Genomic DNA, 11,830 nt, shown 5'->3' on the forward strand with positions numbered 1-11,830 from the left:
AACAACGTACGTAACAAGCACCTAGATCTTCTGCCCAGATTCTGTCAGACCTGGGACCTGACAGTAAATCTCAGTGAGACCAAAATAATGGTAGTTCCAAAAAAGGTCCAGTCGCCAGGACCACAAATACAAATTCCACATAGACACCGTTGCCCTAGAGCACACAAAAAACTATACATACCTTGGCCTAAACATCAGCGCCACAGGTAACTTCCACAAAGCTGTGAACAATCTGAGAGACAAGGCAAGAAGGGCATTCTTTGCCATCAAAAGTAACATAAAATTTGACATACCAATTAGGATCTGGCTAAGAATACTTGAATCAGTTATAGAACCCATTGCCCTTTATGGTTGTGAGGTCTGGGGTCCGCTCACCAACCAAGAATTCCTGAAATGGGACAAACGCCAAATTGAGACTCTGCATGCAGAATCCTGCAAAAATATCCTCTGTGTTCAACGTAGAACACCAAATAATGCATGCCGAGCAGAATTAGGCCGATACCCGCTATTTATCAAAATCCAGAAAAGAGACATTAAATTCTACAACCACTGAAAAGGAAGCAATCCCCAAACCTTCCATAACAAAGCCATCATCTACAGAAAGATGAACCCGGAGAAGAGTCCCCTAAGCAAGCTGGTCCTGGGGCTCTGTGTTTTTTTGTCAACTATTTATCTTTTTGTTTTCTCATGATTTGGTTGGGTCTAATTGTTGTCCTGGGGCTCTGTGGGGTGTGTTTGTGTTTGTGAACAGAGCCCCAGGACAGCAGCACAATTAGACCCAACAAAATCATGAGAAAACAAAAAGATAAATACTTGACAAAAAAACAGAGCAAACTAGAATGCTATTTGGCCCTAAACAGAGAGGACACAGAATACCTGACCACAGTGACTGACCCAAACATAAGGAACGCTTTGACTATGTACAGACTCAGTGAATATAGCCTTGCTACTGGCTCTCAGGAGAAGACAGGCTATGTGCACACTGCCCACAAAATGAGGTGGAAACTGAGCTGCACTTCCTAACCTCCTGCCAAATGTATGACCATTATTAGAGATACATATTTCCCTCAGATTACACAGATCCACAAAGAATTCGAAAACAAACCCAATTTTGATCAACTCCCATATCTACTGGGTGAAATACCACAGTGTTCCATCACAGCAGCAAGATTAGTGACCTGTTGCCACAAGAAAAGGTCAACCACTGAAGACACCATTGTAAATACAACCCTTTTTTTCTCCCTTTTGTACTTTAACCATTTGCACATTGTTACAACACTGTATATATATATATAATATGACATTTGTAATATCTTTATTCTTTTGAAACTTCTGTGAGTGTAGTGTTCATTGTTCCTTTTTATTGTTTATTTAACTCTTGTATATTATCTATTTCACTTGCTTTGCCAATGTTAACATATGTTTCCCATGCCAATAAATCCCCTTGAAATGAATTGAATAAAGGGCAATGGGTTCTATAACTGATTCAAGTATTTTTAGCCAGATCCTAATTGGTATGTCAAATTTTATGTTCCTTTTGATGGCATAGAGTGCCCTAGAATGCCTCTGTTTCTCTCTCTGTCTCTCTCATTCTCTCTCTCTATCTCTCTGTCTCTCTTCCTTATAACCACCATGATCACTGCCTGGCTGTGTATGTATGAGTAATGCTCCCCTCTCCCTGCTTCATCATCATCTGTCTGTGTTAATGAATTCCCCCTCATTCCCATGGCTGATTAGGGCTCCTATCTTTGGCTATTTGGCTGTGGATAACCAAGGGGGCTGCTGCATTCCACTGGGCTACACAAAAGCCCAGTTTAAACCTGATTCTAACAAGTGTCTGCTTTCCTGATTTTGCCCAAATTCTGATTGCTCCCACATTTGTCGACAGATGTAGACAATCAAAAGACGCATTGCGATCTGATTGTGATTAGATCTTCCTGACCACCTCCGAAGGTAGTCGAAGAAGCACCTTGTATGGTATCCTTGAAGAGTAAACTAATCCTGACAACGAAGTGTATACTTTTCACCAACGTAACCGTTGTCCCACCCTCTCAAAAAAATCACACCTGTAGTTGAAGTAGTATTCATGGACAACGATACCTCCACAATTCCTCCAGAATTAAGATCATGGTCTTCATTAGAAACCAACTGCCTACTGACACTGTGGTCGAATGCCTCAGTCCAATAGAAATGACGTACAGTACCAGTCAAAAGTTTGGACACACCTACTCATTCAAGGGTTATTCTTTATTTTGACTATTTTCTACATTGTAGAATAATAGTGAAGAAATCAAACTATGAAATAACACATATGGAATCATGTACTAACCAAAAAAGTGTTAAACAAATCAAGATATATTTTATATTTGAGATTCTTTAAAGTAACCACCCTTTGCCTTGATGACAGCTTTGCACACTCTTGGCATTTCTCAACTGGCTTCATGAGCTGGTCACCTGGAATGCATTTCAATTAACAGGTGTGCCTTGGAAAAGTACATTTGTGCAATTTCTTTCCTTAAAACTTAAAAATCTTATAGCTCAAATCCAATTAATGGGATTGATTTGACAACAGCCAGTGAAAGTGCAGGGCGCCAAATTCAAACAACAGAAATCTTATAATTAAAATTCATCAAACATACAAGTATTACACACTATTTTAAAGATAGACTTCTTGTTAATCCAACCACAGTGTCCGATTTCAAAAAGGCTTTACTGCGAAAGCACACCATGCGATTGTGTTACGTCAGCGCCTAGTCACTAAAAAACATACATCCATTTTCCAGCCAAAAAGAGGAGTCACAAAAAGCAGAAATAGAGATAAAATGAATCACTAACCTTTGATGATCCTCATCAGATGGCACTCATAGGGCTTCATGTTACACAATACATGTATGTTTTGTTCGATAAAGTTCATATTTACAGTGCCTTGCGAAAGTAAGCCCCCTTGAACTTTGCGACCTTTTGCCACATTTCAGGCTTCAAACATAAAGATATAAAACTGTATTTTTTTGTGAAGAATCAACAACAAGTGGGACACAATCATGAAGTGGAACGACATTTATTGGATATTTCAAACCTTTTTAACAAATCAAAAACAGAAAAATTGGGCGTGCAAAATTACAGCCCCTTTACTTTCAGTGCAGCAAACTCTCTCCAGAAGTTCAGTGAGGATCTCTGAATGATCCAATGTTGACCGAAATGACTAATGATGATAAATACAATCCACCTGTGTGGATTCCGGGGCCCGCTATGAGTGTGGTTGCGATTGCGTTGTCTATGGACCTATTGGGGCGGTAAGCAAATTGGAGTGGGTCTAGGGTGTCAGGTAGGGTGGAGGTGATATGGTCCTTGACTAGTCTCTCAAAGCACTTCATGATGATGGAAGTGAGTGCTACGGGGCAGTAGTCATTTAGTTCAGTTACCTTAGCTTTCTTGGGAAGAGGAACAATGGTGGCCCTCATGAAGCATGTGGATTCAAGGATTGATTGAATATGTCCGTAAACACACCAGTCAGTTGGTCTGCGTATGCTTTGGGACGCTGCTGAGGATGCCGCCTGGGCCTACATCCCTGCGAGGGTTAACACGTTTAAATGTTTTACTCACATCGTCTGCAGTGAAGGAGAGTCTGCAGGTTTTGGTAGCGGGCCGTGTCAGTGGCACTGTATTGTCCTCAAAGCAAGCAAAGAAGTTGTTTAGTCTGTCTGGGAGCAAGACATCCTGGTCCGCGACGGGGCTGGTTTTCTTTTTGTAATCAGTGATTGACTGTGATTGACTGTAGACCCTGCCACATACCTCTTGTGTCTGAGCCATTGAATTGCGACTCTACTTTGTCTCTATACTGACTTTTGGCTTGTTTGATTGCCTTGCGGAGGGAATAGCTACATTGTTTGTATTCGGTCAAGTTTCCGGTTACCTTGCCCTGATTAAAAGCAGTGGTTCGCGCTTTCAGTTTCACGCGAATGCTGCCATCAATCCACGGTTTCTAGTTTGGGAATGTTTTAATAGTTGCTGTGGGTACGACATCGCCGATGCACTTCCTAATAAACCAACTCACCGAATCAGCGTATTCGTCAATGTTGTTGTTTGACGCAATGCGGAACATATCCCAATCCACATCATCGAAGCAATCTTGAAGAAATGGAATCAAGGAATGGAATCAGATTGTTCGGACCAGTGTTGAACAGACCTGAGCGCTGGAGCTTCCTGTTTTAGTCTCTGTCTATAGGCAGGGAGCAACAAAATGGAGTCGTGATCAGCTTTTCCGAAAGGAGGGTTGGGGAGGGCCTTATATGTGTTTTGGAAGTTAGAATAGAAATGATCCAGGGTTTTACCAGCCCTGGTAGCACAATCGATATGCTGCTAAATGCGGTGGATCACGCTTTCAGTTTTGAGTGAATGCCGCCATGCATCCATGGTTCTGGTTAGGGTAGGTTTTAATAGTCACAGTGGGTACAACATCTCCAATGCACTTCTTTATGAACGCACTCACCGAGTCAGAGTATAGGTTGATGTTGTTCTCTGAGCCTGACCGGAACATATTCCAGTCCGTGTGATCCAAAAAATCTTGAAGAGTGGCTTCCGATTGGTCATGTTGAATGGTTCTCGTCACTGGTACATCCTCTTTGAGTTTTTGCCTATAAGACGGAAGGAGCAAGATGGCGTCGTGGTCGGATTTGCCGAAGGGAGGGCTGGGGCGGGCTTTGTATGCATCGTGGAAGTTAGAGTAGCAGTGGCCGAGGGTGTTGCGCATGCGCGTAGCGCAACCAATATGCTGGAATAATTTAGGTAGACTTGTTCTCAAATTTGCTTTGTTAAGATCCCCAGCTACAATAAATGCAGCCTTTTTAATTGATGTATTTATTTTTATTGAACTTTTATTAAACTAGGCAAGTCCTGTTAAGAACAAATTCTTATTAACAATGACGGGCCTACCAAAAGGCAAAAGGCCTCCTGCGTGGACAGAGGCCTGGGAATTTTTTTTATAAATGCAATATAGATAAAGGACAAAACACACATTACAACAAGACAGACACAATACTACATAAAGAGAGACCTAAGACAACAACATAACAGCAAAACATGACAACACAGCATGGTAGCAACACAACATGACAACAACATGGTAGCAACACATGGTAGCAGCACAAAAACATGGTACAAACATTATTGGGCAAAGTCAACAGCACAAAGGGAAGAAGAAGTTAGAGACAACAATACTTCATGCGAAGCAGCCACAACTGTCGGTAAGAGTGTCCATGTTTGAGTCTTTGAAAGAAGAGATTGAAATAAAACTGTCCAGTTTGAGTGTTTGTTGGAGCTCGTTCCAGTCGCTAGCTGCAGCAAACTGAAAAGAGGAGCGATCCAGGTATGTCTGTGCTTTGGGGACCTTTAACAGACTGACTGGCAGAATGGGTGTTGTATGTGGAGAATGACTGCTGCAGTAGATATCTCAGATAGGGGGGAGTGAGGCCTAACATGGAACCCAAACTGGCTGCGCACGTGCACCATCCTGCGCCATCGTGCATAAATGTATGTTGTCCCCCCCACACCAAACTCGATCACAACACGCAGGTTAAAATATCAAAACAAACTCTGAACCAATTACATTAATTTGGGGACAGGTCGAAAAGCATTAAACATTTATGGCAATTTATAGCTAGCTAGCTTGCACTTGCTAGCTAATTTGTCCTATTTAGCTAGCTTGCTGTTGCTAGATCATTTGTCCTGGGATATAAACATTGAGTTGTTATTTTACTTAAAATGCACAAGGTCCTCTACTCTGACAATTAATCCACACATAAAATGGTCAACCGAATCGTTTCTAGTCATCTCTCCTCCTTCCAGGCTTTTTCTTCTCCGGACTTTATATTGCGATTGCCAACTTTCATAAAATAGGTGCATTACCGCCACCGACCTCGTTCGTCTTTCAGTCACCCACATGGGTATAACCAATGAGGAGATGGTACATGGGTACCTGCTTCTATAAACCAATGAAGAGATGGTAGAGGCAGGACTTGCAGCGCGATCTGCAACGCAGACGCTTGTTGGCACGCGCGAGCAGTGTGGGTGCAATAATTTAACAATATAGATTTCTAAATGTATTTTGCAACGCTCGCGCACAAGACGCTCACGGTGTAGTCAGGGCGAAAAGGGTTTTTATAAATAAGCATCGACCAGTGGGTCTTGCGACTTGTATACAGAGATGACCAGTTTACAAAATAGTATAGAGTGCAGTGATGTGTCCTATAAGGAGCATTGGTGGCAAATGTGAACATTGGTTAAGAGTAGAGAAAGCTTGTTGGACACTAAGAAAGCTTTGTTGCAGAGCATTTAACACAAAATCCGGGGAGGGCCAGCTGAGAATAAGGCTGTATCATCTGCATATAAATGGATGAGAGAGCTTTCTACAGCCTGAGCTATGATGTTGATGTAAATTGAGAAGAACATGGGGCCTAGGATTGAGCCTTGGGGTACTCCCTTGGTGACAGGCAGTGGCTGAGACAGCAGATTTTCTGACTTCATACACTGCAGTCTTTGAGAGAGGTAGTTAGCAAACCAGGCCAAAGACCCTTCAGAGACAGCAATACTCCTTAGCCGGCCCACAAGAATGGAATGGTCTACCCTGTCAAAAGCTTTGGCCAAGTTAATAAAAATAGCAGCACAAGATTGCTTAGAATCAAGGGCAATGGTGACATCATTGAGGACCTTTAAGGTTGCAGTGACACATCCATAATCTGAGCGGAAACCAGATTGCATACCCGAGAGAATACTATAGACATCAAGAAAGCCAGCCTGTTGATTATTGACAAGTTTTTCCAACACTTTTGATAAACAGGGCAAAATAGAAATAGGCCTATAACAGTTAGGATCAGCTTGATCTCCCCCTTTAAATAAAGGACAAACTGTGGCTGCTTCCAAGCAATGGGAACCTCCCCAGAAAGGAGAGACAGGTTAAAAAGGTTGGAGATAGGCTTTGCGATGATAGGGGCAGCAACGTCTAGTAGAAAGGGTCTAAACCATCTAACCCAGATGTTTTTTGGGGGTCAAGTTTAAGGAGCTCCTTTAGCACCTCGGACTCAGTGACTTCCTGCAGGGAGAAACTTTGTAGTGGGGCAGGGGAAAAAGAGTGAAAGGCATCAGGGATAGTTGTGTTAGAAGAGGTGGGAGATGAGGACATTTTGGATGGGCAAGGAGGAATGGCTGAGTCAAATAGGAATCCCGACTTAATGAAGTGGTGATTAAAGAGCTCAGCCATGTGCTTCTTGTTAGTAAAAACCACATCATAAACATTAAGGGACATGGGCAGCTGTGGGGAGGAGGGTTTATTCTCCAGGTCTTTAACTGTTTTCCAGAACTTCTTGGGGTTAGACGCACAGAGAGAGAACTGCTCCTTAAAGTATCTAACTTTGGCCTTCCGGATAGCCTGAGTGAACTTTTTTCTAATTTGCCTGAATGATAGCCAGTCAGCCTGAGTATGCGTGTGCTGAGCCTTTCACCAAATGCAATTCTTGAGGTGGAGTAACTCTGCAAGATCACAGTCGAACCATGGGCTGAACCTGTTTTTAATTCTCATTTTCTTTATGGGGGCATGTTTGAAAACAATACCACTGAAAAGCCTCAGGATGTATGGTTTCCAGTTTGCATAGAGTCCAGTGAAGTTCCTTGATGGCCGTCTTGGTGTCTGCTTGAGGGGGAATGTACACAGCTGTGACAATAACTAACGTGCATTCCCCCTCAAGCAGACACCAAGATCAAGGAACTTCACTGGACTCTATGCAAACTGGAAACCATACATTCTGAGGCTGCAGTTATTGTAGCTGGGGATTTTAACAAAGGGAATTTGAGAACAAGTCTACCTAAATTCTTCCAGCGTATTGCCATCCAATGCCAGCGCAAAATCTAATATTTGAAAAGATTGTACAGTAAGGCCAAAGACTGTAATTCCAGGAGGGGGAACAGGAGAACGCGTGGCAGGTGGCCTAGTGGCTAAGAGCGTTGGGCCAATAACTGAAAGGTTACTGGCCCAACCGAGCCGGCAAGGTGGTAAAAATCTGCCGTTCTTCCCATGGGGAAAGCAGTTAGCCTCTATGGGATTGATGTCCCCCCGCGGGTTTGTTGAGCTAACGTGTCCTGATGTGATTAGCATGATGTTGTAAGTAACAAGAACATTTCATAGGACATATACATGTCTTATATATGCAGAAAGCTTAAATTATTGTTAATCTAACTGCACTGTCCAGTTTACAGTAGCTATTACAGTGAAAGAAGACCATGCTATTGTTTGAGGAGAGTGCACAACAACAAAACACTTTTATCACGGCAACTGGTTTGATACATTCTCCTCTGAAGGTAAATAATGACCTTACATTCAATAATCGTGCTCTGATTTGTCATCCTGACGGTCCCAGAGATAAAATGTAGCGTAGTTTTGTTTGATAAAATATATTTTTTTATTCAAATGTAGGAGCTGGGTTCTACAGTTTGAACCACTGCTGTGTCCACATGCTGATGCAAGGTGTAAACACAGCTATAGAGAGAGAGAGAGACGCATGGTGGGGGATGAGAGAGACAGAACCCTATGGAGAGAGAGAGAGAGAGAGAGTGTGTGTGCGTGTGTCTGTGTGTGTGTGTGTGCCACTGGAAGTAAATCAGATCCCCGAGGCTCCCCAGTCCTATCGTGCCGCATTTGTCACTGTCACCAGAGAGACATACCCCCCCTCCCAACTCCTGCCTCCACTACCCCCCTCCTCAGCACAGAAAACAAAGGAGGTTCCCCCTGCACTCCCCCTTCCTCCCCCACTCTCCCCTGTCTCTCCTGGTTCCCTGAAACCCTTTCCTTAATTATTGGTTATGTTTCTCCCCTGTCTCTAGAACATGGGGATAGTCTCAGTCTTACCCAGCACTCATTACCATGTCTGTTCTGTCTGTTCTAAGCCCAGCTGGCTGTTGCTCACCCGCTGCTCCATTTTCCCCTCCAGACAGACAGTTGCATTGTGGCTGAGAGACAGAGGAGTGCCAGACAGACAGTTGCATTGTGGTTGAGAGACAGAGGAGTGCCAGACAGACAGTTGCATTGTGGCTGAGAGACAGAGGAGTGCCAGACGGACAGTTGCATTGTGGCTGAGAGACAGATGAGTGCCAGACAGACAGTTGCATTGTGGCTGAGAGACAGAGGAGTGCCAGACAGACAGTTGCATTGTGGCTGAGAGACAGAGGAGTGCCAGACAGACAGTTGCATTGTGGTTGAGAGACAGAGGAGTGCCAGACAAACAGTTGCATTGTGGCTGAGAGACAGAGGAGTGCCAGACAGACAGTTGCATTGTGGCTGAGAGACCGAGGAGAGCCAGACAGACACTTGCATTGTGGTAGAGAGACAGAGGAGTGCCAGACAGACAGTTGCATTGTGGCTGAGAGACAGAGGAGTACCAGACAGACACGTGCATTGTGGCTGAGAGACAGAGGAGAGCCAGACAGACAGTTGCATTGTGGCTGAGAGACAGAGGAGTGCCAGACAGACAGTTGCATTGTGGTTGAGAGACAGAGGAGTGCCAGACAAACAGTTGCATTGTGGCTGAGAGACCGAGGAGAGCCAGACAGACACTTGCATTGTGGTTGAGAGACAGAGGAGTGCCAGACAGACAGTTGCATTGTGGCTGAGAGACAGAGGAGTACCAGACAGACACTTGCATTGTGGCTGAGAGACAGAGGAGAGCCAGACAGACAGTTGCATTGTGGCTGAGAGACCGAGCAGAGCCAGACAGACAGTAGGGGAGGCATTGATGCATTTGTGTATTATTTACTTATTTGGATCCCCATTAGCTTTTGCAGAAGCAGCAGCTACACTTCCTGGGTTCCACAAAAAACACAAAACATGACAACTAACAAAACACTGATACACTGATAGACAAGGACAGTCACACACATTAAAATACAACGATATACAAACAATACAGAAAATATATAATGTTTGCTAGAATGTGTCTGTGTGGGTGTGTGTTTGTGTGTGTCCCCTCACAGTCCCCACCCTTCCATTAGTTTAGCTGGTAATTTAGCTGTTAATTGGAGATGGAAGGGAGTTCTATGCACTCACGGCTCTGTATAAAACTGTGCATTGCCGTGAAATTGTTTTGGACATGGGGACTGTGAAGAGACCCCTGGTGGCATGTCTTGTGGGGTATGTATGGGTGTCTGAAGAGACCCCTGGTGGCATGTCTTGTGGGGTATGTATGGATGTCTGAAGAGACCCCTGGTGGCATGTCTTGTGGGGTATGTATGGGTGTCTGAAGAGACCCCTGGTGGCATGTCTTGTGGGGTACGTCTGGATGTCTGAAGAGACCCCTGGTGGCAGGTCTTGTGGGGTATGTATGGGTGTCTGAAGAGACCCCTGGTGGCATGTCTTGTGGGGTACGTATGGATGTCTGAGCTGAATGTTATTTGATTATGCAGACAATCTGACATTTTCATTACAGTAATATTTATCATAAAAACTAGAATAGAAGCAGTTAATCTCTCATCAACCCTCAACCAGGAAAGACTAGTGTGCATGTTGCTGATAGTTCTATATGTGCAGTTAAGGGCTAGGCGTACTGCTCTGTTTTGAGCCAGCTGCAGCTTTGCTAGGTCTTTGTTGCACTTGACCATATTGCCAGACAGTAGTCAAGATGGTACAAGACCAGAGCCTGACCGAGTAGTAGATTCTAGTGACTAGTAGATTTTTGTGTAAAAAACACAGAACATCGTTTTATAACAGACATACCCCACCCCAACTTTGTCAATATGATTTGCCCATGATAACTGACCATCCGATGTTAATCCTAGAAGTTTTGCAACTGCGACCTGGCCAAGATAAAGCATAGCAGTGTGAGCAGACAACAAAGAGTTACACATGGAGTAAACAATTAACAAGTCAATAACACAGTAGAAAACAAAGGGGGAGTCTATATACAAAGACGGGCCGAAGGTATATAGAATGGTGTCGTCTGCGTAGAGGTGGATCAGGGAATCGCCCGCAGCAAGAGCAACATCATTGATATACACAGAGAAAAGAGTCGGCCCGAGAATTGAACCCTGTGGCACCCCCATAGAGACTGCCAGAGGACCAGACAGCATGCCCTCCGATTTGACGCACTGAACTCTGTCTGCAAAGTAATTGGTGAACCAGGCAAGGCAGTCATCCGAAAAACCGAGGCTCCTGAGTCTGCCGATAAGAATATGGTGATTGACAGAGTCGAAAGCCTTGGCAAGGTCGATGAAGACGGCTGCACAGTACTGTCTTTTATCGATGGCGGTTATGATATCGTTGAGTACCTTGAGTGTGGCTGAGGTGCACCCATGACCGGCTCGGAAACCAGATTGCACAGCGGAGAAGGTGCGGTGGGATTCGAGATGGTCAGTGACCTGTTTGTTGACTTGGCTTTCTATAGTTTCCCATCCAGGTTGTCTATACCTGGTGGTAATACAGTCTGCTACCGTTCTCTATAGTTTCCCATCCAGGTTGTCTATACCTGGTGGTAATACAGTCTGCTACCGTTCTCTATAGTTTTCCATTCAGGTTGTCTATACCTGGTGGTAATACAGTCTGCTACCGTTCTCTATAGTTTCCCATTCAGGTTGTCTATACCTGGTGGTAATACAGTCTGCTACCGTTCTCTATAGTTTCCCATTCAGGTTGTCTATACCTGGTGGTAATACAGTCTGCTACCGTTCTCTATAGTTTCCCATCCAGGTTGTCTATACCTGGTGGTAATACAGTCTGCTACCGTTCTCTATAGTTTCCCATCCAGGTTGTCTATACCTGGTGGTAATACAGTCTGCTACCGTTCTCTATAGT

The sequence above is a fragment of the Oncorhynchus kisutch genome, linkage group LG21 (assembly GCF_002021735.2).
Source record: "Oncorhynchus kisutch isolate 150728-3 linkage group LG21, Okis_V2, whole genome shotgun sequence".
NCBI classification, from domain to species: Eukaryota; Metazoa; Chordata; class Actinopteri; order Salmoniformes; family Salmonidae; genus Oncorhynchus; species Oncorhynchus kisutch.